Here is a 12128-nt window from a genome sequence, read left to right on the forward strand (position 1 = left end):
CAGGAGATCGGAAGACAGAAAGACACTGACATTTACATGTCGCGGTACCAGTAATCTCTTTGATTTCGTAGTGCTCGTTATAGCATGCACGCACAGCCTAGGCGGATGGGGAAAACTTCGCTATATGTGCGATTTTTCTGACAGATCGTTAAGTTGTAAAGCCCCCCTCGTTACCAACAGCGTTCACACCATACACCGACGACTGAAACATACACGGGGGGGAGTTCGCGTGAGGACAACACTCCTAGATATTTTAACAGAGGGAGGGGGAGGACCAAGAGCGAGGAAAGAGAGAGAGAGAGATCGAGAGAGAGCAAAGAAGAGAATGAGAGAGGAGAGACACAGAGAGAGGAGAGAAATCCGAGAATCGAGGACGAGAGCGAGACTGTCATCGAAGTCGGGTGAGCGAGAGCGAACAAGGAGAGATGAGTGGAGAGCAGCGAATGAATAGATAGACAGACGAGACTGTAATGAATGTATGGATAGTTCCTTCAGGGGTCGGGAGACACATGAGCATTGATAAATCAGTCAGTACAGCTCGAAGTGCGGACACAAACACGCTATGTTTAATTTCAAAGGATTCACAATGAATTAAACAATAAGAATAAATTGCAGCAGTAACCGTTGATCACCGCAGGTAACAGTAATGCGTTAATAAAATTGGCAGAGATTTATCTTTTTTAAAAATCAAATACAAACACTTAATATTGAAATCACTTCAAGTTACAGAAATTTACAATAAAGCAGTTTGCGTTGTCTTTTGGCGCGTGTAACAGGCAGCATCGATCAATTGGCGATAATATTAATTCATTATTAGCAGGACGTTACCGACAGAGCTTAGATTTCTCAAGCCAGTACAGATGTTAATTGAGGAAATAAGGGAATCTTTCCGAGCGGCATCACTCATGTTGTAACGAGCTGGCGGAAGGGGGATCTATATGTAATACTATTCAATAATTAAACAGTCGCAATGCAAATTGCGGAAATGGTATCTAGTTAGCAGTGCCATTGCGAATAGGAGCAGACATTTTACCATGTATTGAATATAGCGGCGCGACTTTTTTTTGTCATAAATATACCTTTAGTAGTTATCATGTTCACTGATGTTACATCAATAATAAAGTGTGATATTATTAAAGTGATTTACGTTCAATGGATCGTCTTATTAGTTTTTGGATTTTGGGTCACGAATATTTAAATGAGTGTCTTTCTATTGTTCTTTATGTTATTTTTATGTGGGGTTTATTATCATTGTATTAGACTTTTATCTGCGTAGTGGTATGTATGTCTGTATTCTACTGATGTATCTTATTACTCAGCAAGTAGTTAGCGTTCACAATGTAGTTTAATTATTGCAATGAAGGAAAGTTTGTTTAGATATTTCTTCATTTGTGTCGTTACGTGTGTCTTTATGTGTCTTTATGTTATTTTATGTGTTTTTTAGATTATTTTGATCAAAATTTAATATAATAACTGCATTATTAAAATTTCAACATTAATGCGCAAGTTTATAGGCCTACTATATATACGACCGTGTAAGTTTTAATTTATTTTACTTTAACAACATAAAAGTTCAACGATTTCAAAACGATTTCAAAAACGGAGATTTACATTACTGCAAATATTCTAACTAACCTATATAAATTAGTTTTTACCTTAAATTAAATAGCAAAAATTCAGTAGTTAGAACGCAGTGAATTCTGTTCAGTCACGGTTGCTTAGCTGTCTTGTTCTCCTGCTATGAATAATGCCCACGTGCTGATACGTACCAAGTAAACAACCCGTGTTGCCACGAATCAAAGTTCACCCACTGGCGAAAAGAGTTTTGTACAAGATTCTACCTTGATTCGCACCTGAGTTATTTTCTATATGCACGAATGAAATCAAACGATGATATTGCGCATAATATTAAATAGCAAATTTCAATAAGAAATAAAAAATTGACAGAGATCAACTAACGAACTGGTAATCATTTTATGAACTTATCTTTATTGTATAAACATTAGAGATAGGGCGACAATGGGTAAAACGATGGGTGATAACACACATGTAAATGCTAGTATATACCAGTGTGGTATCACCTACAGTTAAATCGATGTACAATATGTTCGTCTCATAGATTCCCCTCATATTTCCCCGGAATATTATATAGCTAAAATAACAGGACGGTAGCAGTATATATGAGGTCTAGGCTTGCAAAATATGTAATAATAAAGAAGGTTATTGACACCTCTATACCTCTCGCATGCTAAGCGAGCGCTCTAGCATTTGAGCTAATCCCGAACAGAGATTATAACGCGACATTTCTCCATGTTGTAAATTTTAGTTTCGAAGTTAGCTCTAAAAACCAAGAAAAACGTATTATATAATGTATTGATCTCTTCCAAGAAAAACTATGGAGGATACGGGTATCGATCCCGCTACCACTCACTTGCTAAGCGAGCACTCTACCATTTGAGCTAATCCCCCGTTGCATGTTAAACATTAACACTTTTGTAAGCTCATAGGTTATTACAGATAAACATATTTGTTAAACTGATAGGGATGATTTGGAGAGTTACTCTTGTCAGGAAAACTATGGATGATGCGGGTATTAGCGGGTATAGCTACTTATTGTGTTTCTGACAATTAGGGTTGTAACGAAGATGTTGTGACGTTACCCGTTTTAAAGTAGATTTGTTGTAGAGATGAAAGAAAACTCCAAAGTCCAAGCAGTCATGTTTAGCAAATAGTATTCTTGTTTCTCAAACATCGTACCGCTGTGCGTGCGCACAGAGGCACGCATCCGCGTCACCCGCACACTCTCGTCCGTTCTCCTCCTTTCAACCAAGAACCTTCCATTTATACATTTCTCGCTAACAAAGCAATCAATTGCGCGCCCGGATCCCCAACATTACCCAAAATTGCTCGTACCCTTAGTATACTAATACAATATCTCTTTCACTGAACACCAATACACTCATACAAAAATACAGTTTGAACAAAAATCCATATGACTACTCTTATACAACATCGATACACAGATACACAGATACACAGATCGATGGGATACACAGCCCTTTGAAATCATCCCACTGACCACTCTGATATAATCCACATGCTTGACCCGAATTGCCAAGCCACCATGATCTAAACTGTTCATTGCTTAATATACCGAGAAAAAAAAACAACAACACACGTCCACAACACAACACCTTGAAATGCAAAAATACGGAATAAATACAATGGAAGAAAATAGATACCATAACATTACTGAAAAGAAAAGAAAAATCCCCAAGAGTACGTAGCTCCATCCACAACGAATATCACTAATGACGATATGCCTTCAATGTATGTGTGGCCACACATAAATCGAAACCCAGGTCATTCGTAATACTCCTCTCCTCAAGATCCTTAAACAACCCTGCCATTATATATGTAAGATATATATATATGTAGCCTGTCAGATCAAAACATGCCGTAGGACTCAATTCGGACATTATGAGTTAGTAGTTTTATCAGAAAGACCATTCAATTTTGGTTATTTTGACACCAAGATCTTCTTCCTAGGTCACATGGTTCGGAAGTTATGAGCATTTGAGTAGTTGGAATCGGGCCGATTTTGGAAAACAAAGTTCAGAGTAATTAGGTCATAAAGTTAAAGTTTGTTTTCATGTGGCCTTCATTTGGACAAAAATAATCTAAAAAACACATAAAATAACATAAAGACACATAAAGACACACGTAAAGACACATAAAACACATAAAGACACATAAAAGACACATCTAAAAAACATAAAAGACACATCTAAAAAACACATAAAATAACATAAAGACACATAAAGACACATAAAACACATAAAGACACACTTTTGGCCAGTTTTATTGATGTAACATCGAACATGGATAACTACTAAAGGTATTTATGACAAAATCGGCTTTTTACTACTTTTAGGTGAAAAATCACATATAACTCAGAATGAACATTGAAGTCCTACGGCATTTTTTGATCTGACAGGCTACATATGCTTACTCAACATCATGCTCCAGCTTACCACATCTCTGCATCCTAAACCGCAGGATTCACAGCTAATAACACATAGCCATTTAATTACTCCCAAAATTCATATCTTGCTCAATCTATATTCACTATGGTCCCCGATACTAGAACCTTCTTGCTTATATGCTATAAGCAAAAGTGAATCACAATATTAAGAAATAAAAAAAATTAGCAGACTGCATCACAATATTTACAATCGATTTAAAATATGGTACCCATACTCAATCATTCCTATATATGCTATCGATATGTAACAACAACAAACACTGTTCACTCATTTACTGTATTAGCATGCCTTTTATATGTCATAACAACATGTTCCTAACTAAATGTACTCTGCCGTATTTAGCGTCACATTTTCCCCAAAATAACTAATCATCTGTGCTTGCCATATTGCGTTGCCAGCCTTCTATAGCATCCAACTATACACCTGTGCATAACTATATAGCTTACGATTATCTACTGTGCCTTCATTATGGCGTGACTGAACGAATCCTTATATCGTTCAGGTACGCCCTAGTATCTTAGGGTGCTTACACATCGAGCGAATCTATATCCCGTGCTCCCTGACACGTTATGTGGAGGATTCCCAGTGTAGCGGCTAGATATCACTAGATATCACTAGATATCACTAGATATCACTAGATATCACTAAGCTATCGATAGATATCACTAGATAATCACTAAGATATCACAGAATCCACTAGGATATCACTAGACATCGACTAGACACAACTCGGATTATCAACTAGGACCGCTCGACGTCGGGCTAATTAGCAGTAGCCGCATCGGCGTCAACAAGTCTATTAGAAATCACTTAGGAACAGATTAGAGCTACTTAGAAACCGATTAGAGCGCCGAGATGCACCCGGCCCATTAGAGGTCACTTAGGATCGCCGCATCGGCGTCTTACCCATTAGGGGTCAATTAGAAACAGTTTAGAGTCACTTAGAAACAGATTAGACAGCAACATCTATAGTGGCTCAAGTAGTCCTCTTGGTCGAAAACAACTCAACGCCTACGCGAATCTGTGTAGCACCTGCGTAGGGCGTGTATGACGCCCTCGCGAATATGTACGGCACATGCGCGAGGCATGTGTAACGCCTTCGCGAGCGTGTACGACGCATGCGTCACGCATGCGCCGCGGGAGTGCCTGCAAGAATAAAAGCCGGGACGCGGGCAGAATCGGGGAGGACTCCGCTCAGCATCCGGGCGACTAACAGGCACGACCACGGCATTGTAACTCAAACAATAAAAGAAAGTACAGCTAGTCATGGTAAACATCTGACTTCTATTCTTATCTATGTATTTTGGCTTCACATACATTCCACTCAATAGCTCAACACAGTAGCGTAAATTCCAACATTACATTTGGTGCCGTGACCAGGATCGAACGCTCTCACACGCACCAAATGTATTGCACCAATGTAGTGCACCAATTGCAGCCCCGACGGTTGTCATACGCTGACGACCCCGTAACTCACGCTACTGAGCGCTTGCACCGCGCCTTCGTTGCGATGCAGCGTAACACTAAAGTGGCACGTGCGCGAAATAAACGCCTTTATGACAGGCGTGCAAAGGTTCAGTCCTTTGACATTGGGGACCCAGTCTACTTTTTTGACCCCACGTTGTCCGCTAATCAGACGCCGAAATTCGCGTCGCAATGACGGCCTTACTACACCGTCGTCGAGAAACTCTCTCCACTACGGCTTCGTATTAAGGCGAAAGGCCAGACACGCACTCGCAATGTTCATGTTAGCAATCTTCGCCCTGCATACCAATTCTCGGCATGGGATGCACCTAGGACCGTGCTTTTTGGGCGCGACCGCCCACCACGCCGACCAATGCGTCACGCGACGCTGGTTGACACAGGGCCTCTTTCGTCGCCTCCCCACGACAGCCCGTCGACCAACGCGTCAGGGACGCTGGTTGACACAGGGCGTCGTTCGTTGCCTCCCCACGACGACACGCGTGCAGCCAGCGTGGCCAGCACGCCCAGCACTGATAGCTGGGAGGCAGACGATTTGTTGCCACTCGCACAAATTAGCCGATACAGCTAAGGTGCGAAATACACCACGTTTATTTTAAGGGGCACTCTTCTGTTTCAAGACGATGGTTCCTGTTACCACGGTCGCCCTGCTCGTAGTTGCCTCGGCGATCCTATTGGCCTCGCAAGCTACAGAGGTCCGGCGACCCACGATGGGAGTAGTTTTTATCCCGAGAGGTCAGATCTCGGTCACACAGAGTACTTGGGGCATAGCCTTTACTCTCAACTTCACTTCCATCCAGACGTATCTACACTCGTTGCACAAGGATGTCCGTAAGATGTATAGACGACAGCCCGCGGAAGCATCGTATTCCCCTTCCCCATCCCCTGACGATCAATACTTCGCGCCTTTGAACCGCGACATCAGATCTCTCGTGCAAGCCCATATCGCATGGTTTCGCCAACGTTTTCAAACATTTAATCTTCGTTTAACAGACCTGCACTCGTTGCATAAATCAAGAGAGAAACGCGCTATAGTTGGTGGCCTTGGTAAACTTGCAAAATTTTTATTCGGTACGGCTACCGATGATGACATTGCGCAACTGCAACGGCAGTTATCCGCATTAGGTACGACGCAGGAGCGAATTTTGACTGTAATTGACGAATCCCTCACCGTCATAAATTATACTCGTATTCAGACAGAAATGAATACGGAGGTGTTGTCCTATGTAATTTCTCATGCTCGAGACTTAACCTCGAGTGTGCGCGCACTCATGTTTAAAATAACGGCCTTCCAGGCCTCTGTGGCACGGGAGTTCATCGCGATTACACACCTCCAGTTATCCCTTTCTAGTTTGACGGTAGCATTCGATAACGTTCAACCCACAATTGATACTACGATACACGCCATCTCCGTTTTATTAACGGGCCGCTTGCCCTCTACGCTGTTACCCCCCCATCAGCTGCGTGAAGTCTTACTTACTATCAAAAGCTCGCTACCCCCTACGTTAGCTATGCCACACAGCCCCCATGCTGACCTCTTTTATTATTATAACCTTATGGAGGCTATCATAGTCCCTGTGGACATGGGACTCCACGTAATCGCATTTTTACCTCTCACATATAATGAGATGACGTTTCAGATGTACCAAATTTTAACACCGCCAGTGTTTCTCGGTAACACTGCGGCGGCATACTTCCAAATTCCTCAAAATTTCATTGGCGTTTCACTCAACCATGCCAATTACGTGCAACCGGACGAGTCCGCCGTACGTTCATGCTTGCGTAAGCATCAAGAGATCTGTGATGTAAGATCTCCTATTTACCCCATAACGACAGCGATTACGTGCCCAGTCGCGCTATTTCTAAATGATACCGCTCTAATCTCCACACTATGTGCGAGGCACGTTACGTTTTACGCACGGCCAACGCCGCACGCCACCTACCTCGTTGACGGTAGCTAGCTGATCTCTACGCCCCACCCATTACGTTTGGCTATCTCGTGCCAGTCACACCCTACGACGCAAGTGACAACTAAAGAATTTATCGTTCGACAACAACAGACAGTTACGCTCCATTCTGGCTGTAAGGCCGAGTCCAAGTATTTTACCTTGCCATCATACTTCCACCACAAAACTGATGTTGATGTACGGATCCAACTACCCCCACTCGACCGCCTGTTTTACCGCACGGTCCCTACAATATGGTCAGACATTTATGATGCGAAACGCCTGTCCACCGCCGACTCGGAAGACCTCATCCCACCAGAAGTTGTACCTTCTAGTTCCTACCGACCTTGACGTCGCCTACACTGACTTAGTTACTGCTGTCAGGCACAGTAAACGCCTGCCAGCGGCTACCTCGGCGTATGCCGAGATGTGCAGTTCAAATATCGCGGCAACCACGTATCATTCTATAGTGTATATCGGCCTCACGTTCCTGTTGTTCACCGTTCTGGTCGTCACTGCATATTGCTATTGCTGTCGTTGCCGTCGACCTCACACCCCCGAACACCAGCCCCAGTCAAGACCTGCCGATCTTACACCACCCCCTTCCAGACGCGTAACAATACAAACCTACCCAACCACCCCTACCACGCCAAGACCTCATTCGCTATTTTCCAGTATGCCACTAACCATTCTCGAACCACAGCAGCGAATGGGTTCCTTCGACCCGATAACACCTACCCTCCAGTCCCATCGTGATGGCTTCCCAGGACCCACCCTTGTTGCCAGGACCCCATCACCCACCTCGGCAATAGTACGATCCCCCCTAATGTGGATATTACGCAAATACTTACGCCTTCCGACCCCCCAACCCCAAAGGCTTCCCCAATAACTCCCATATTTCACCGGCATACCACTCCATGCCCACACCAGTCCCCTGTCCAACACCCCCACCTCGCGTCGTGTAGATTCATCTCGGATGTTACATTTTGGTGATTTGATTGAGCTAGCACTCCATCAATAGCCTATTATTTTAACCATACCGGCATAAGGATAATTTTACGGCACGGACGATGTGCAGTGTGTGCACCGCTAGCGCGAGTCTTGCTAATTTTTAGAAATAATTCTATTACCTTGATCGTACAGCGCACTATCAGAAAGATGCGCTTCACTCAGATATATACATTCGTAGTGTGAGCCGCTTCCAACGGCTCATCACTAAGGCTGTACACTTCATGGCTTATCAATGACTGCGCTCCCTAACCGTTTCGCGCCATACTGCCAGGCTGGCCCGCTTATGACATAGTGTCATGTATTATGATTGCCAATTCATGTTTCAGGACCCCGCCAACAATGGTGAGTACAGGCGAGAATGGGCAGCAGCCGTCGGCGCCGCAATTTCCGCTGCCGCGGGCGTTCGCAACCACTTGCGCCTGCGCACTCTGTGTTCGGCCGTCATTGCGCTGCGCCGCCTGCGCTGCGGCTGCCTCGGCCTACACCCGTGCGGCGGCCGCTAGCGAATGCGTCGCCTGCGTCGTCGGCGCTGCCTACGCCGACGTCCACCTACACTGATTATCGACTACAGTCGATCCCTTCTGTGACTTCGCCGCCTGCATCGCATGGCGACCAACATACGGTCCCCCACCAGCCGAGAGGATCGAATTTCGTTGGCCGCAGGGACCGCCGCCCGCAGCAGACGCGGGCGACCAGCTCAGTTTGACCTCAGGTAGAAGGAGACGCCGGGCACACCCGGGTACCCCCACCCGGAGCCTCACCGCGACTTCAACCGGGTACGTTGCCTCTTTCGTCGTGTGTCTCGACACGACCGACGACCCCTACACTACGAATTTCGAGATTCAGGCCAGGGACAGGGCCAGACACCACCATCAACAAACTGCAATATCACGCCAAATGGCCACTATGGCCTCGTCACCGCTACCCCTGACAGCCGGAGGAGGGAAGGCTGGACCGCTATTTCTACCGCTGTGTAGATTTTAGGCTTTATGCCTTCACAAATGTATGCCCTCGCGAGCCGCGGTGTTATTAGACATTATTCTGTAGCCAGTAATACGATTTACGTCCTCAGGACATATTTATGACTAGTAGCCTTGTACGGTTGTGTCGTTGGTCAGCCCACACCAGTAGACAATCATGTATCATAGCTAGGTATTGTGTATTATGTATTTATTATTGTAATTACCATGACAAACCAGAGCGCCCCCACGAACGTCCAGCCGGGAGGCTGGCCATTCGATGTCCGCTTTGCGGGCATCGGTCTGGTAGGGGGAGGAATATAGCGGCTAGATATCACTAGATATCACTAGATATTACTAGATATCACTAGATATCACTAGATATCACTAGACATCACTAGACATCACTAGATATCACTACAGCGTACGACTCGGCTAATTAGCAGTAGCCGCATCGGCGTCAGACAAGTCTATTAGAAATCACTTAGGAACAGATTAGAGCTACTTAGAAAACGATTAGAGCGCCGAGATGCCGGCCCGGCCCATTAGAGTTCACTAGGATCGCCGCATCGGCGTCCTTACCCATTAGGCGTCAATTAGAAAGCAGATTAGAGTACATTAGAAACAGATTAGACCGCAACATCTATAGTGGCTCAAGTAATTCTCTTGGTCGAAAACAACTCACGCCTACGCGAATCTGTGTAGCATGTGCGTAGGGCGTGTATGACCCCTCGCTAATATGTACGGCGCATGCGCGAGGCATGTGTAACGCCTTCGCGAGCGTGTACGAGCCGCATGCGTCACGCATGCGCCGCCGGGATGCCTGGCAAGAATAAAAGCCGGGACGCGGCCGAATCGGGAGACTTCGCTCAGCAACAGGGCCGGACTAACAGGCACGACGCCGGCATTGTAACTCAAACAATAAGAAGATAATCTAGTCATGGTAAACATCTGACTTCTATTCTTATCTATGGATTTTGGCTTCACATTACATTTCCACTCAATAGTCAACAGTAGCGTAAATTCCAACGTTACACCAGCGTTATAATATATGCTGCCACAGAAATCCCCCGTAGTCTTCTTTCGGACCGTGTACGCGACTTGTGTTTACAGGACATACTTAGCTGCGTATGACTAACTCTTTTCCATGCGTTAAACGTGACGCGTGACACGAATACGAGTCGCGTCGTGTCCTCTTAGCCTTTATCACACGCGTGCCACGGCATTTATCTTAGCCCGTCTACCGCTTCTATACCTCTATCACCCTTAACGCGTCCTATTGTGACACAAACCGTCCGCGCTCCACTTACATAAATGTGCAAGCAGGCAATATCGTCAGTATTACTTAGCAGTTCAGGCGACAGTAACAACGTTAGCACAGCGAAATTTTACTAGGAAAAATGCATCATCTACCACGGCATATATCTTCTCTTCTTTCTTCTAGCATCTTCTCTCGGCTTCCGTGGCTTTCACTGCATCTGTCTGTTTTTGGCGTCTCGCATTGCCTTCTTTCCTTCGTCCTCTCCCTTCTCTCTCTCTCTCTTCCTCCGTCTCTCTTGCTCTCTCGTCCGCTCTTCGTTTCTCTCTCCCCAGTCTTCTTGTCAGCGGTGTACCCAGCGACTCCTCCTGTGTCTTCTTCCTTCTCCATCTTCCTTGCGTAGTATCTTCAGTGGCTCCGTGGCTCGTGAATCGTTTGTAGTGGTAGCATCCTGCGTTATGTCCGCAAACCCGGTTCGAACTGTCGACGGCACCAAAAATGTAACGAAGAAGTCGTGACGTTACCCGTTTTAAAGTAGATTTGTTGTAGAGATGAAAGAAAACTCCAAAGTCCAAGCAGTTATGTTTAGAAAATAGTATTCTTGTTTCTCAAACATCGTACCCCTGTGCGTGCGCACAGAGGCACGCATCCGCGTCACCCGCACACTCTCGTCCGTCCCCCTCCTTTCAATCAAGAACCTTCCATTTATACATTTCTCGCTAACAAAGCAAACAATTGCGCGCCCGGACAACCACACCCGCTGCACACGTTCACACCAATTCACTCTCAACCGTTTCTCATCTCCATCATCCATACTACATCAAACGCGCTGCCGCCGACTACCCATTATGCAACCACCGTCGCGACATTTCTAAACACCCAACTACTATTTCTAACATCTGCAAACCACACTTTACAGTGCCCTTTGGTATCGTTCCGGCAGGCATACTAAGCTAGCGCTCTGTCATCTGAGATCTGAGCTGATCCCCATTGTTGTTATTAATTTTACATACTTCTCTGATCTCTGATGATATTTCTAGATAGAATATATTATATATTGTGTTATCTCTGCGAGGAAATCAATGGAGGATGCATGTATCGATTCAATATAGATTCAATCCATTCGATATCCAATCGAGCATTCATGTGTGCGTGTTTATGTGTGTTTATGTGTGTGTGTGTGTGTGTGTGTGTGTGTGTGTGTGTGTATGTGTGTATGTGTGCGTGTGCGTGTGCGTGTGCGTGCGCGTGCGCGTGCGTGTGCGTGTGCGTGTGCGTGCGTACGTGCGTGCGTTCGTGCGCGTGCGCGTATGCGTGTGCGTTTGCGTGCGTGCGTGCGGGTGCGTGTGCGTGTGCGTGCGTACGTGCGTGCGTTCGTGCGCGTGCGCGTATGCGTGTGCGTTTGCGTGCGTGCGTGCGGGTGCGT

At 45.4% G+C, this 12128-nt stretch overlaps 1 non-coding gene across 1 annotated transcript; it reads right to left on the reverse strand.

Annotated features, from left to right (window-relative positions):
* Positions 1-2396: 2396 nt before the first annotated feature.
* On the reverse strand, positions 2397-2469 carry Trnaa-agc. The gene has a single exon. It is a non-coding gene; the product is annotated as a tRNA-Ala (tRNA).
* Between the last annotated feature and the right edge of the window lie 9659 nt (positions 2470-12128).

Source organism: Priapulus caudatus, unplaced genomic scaffold (assembly GCF_000485595.1).
Source record: "Priapulus caudatus unplaced genomic scaffold, Priapulus_caudatus-5.0.1 Scaffold1680, whole genome shotgun sequence".
Lineage (NCBI taxonomy): Eukaryota > Metazoa > Priapulida > Priapulimorpha > Priapulimorphida > Priapulidae > Priapulus > Priapulus caudatus.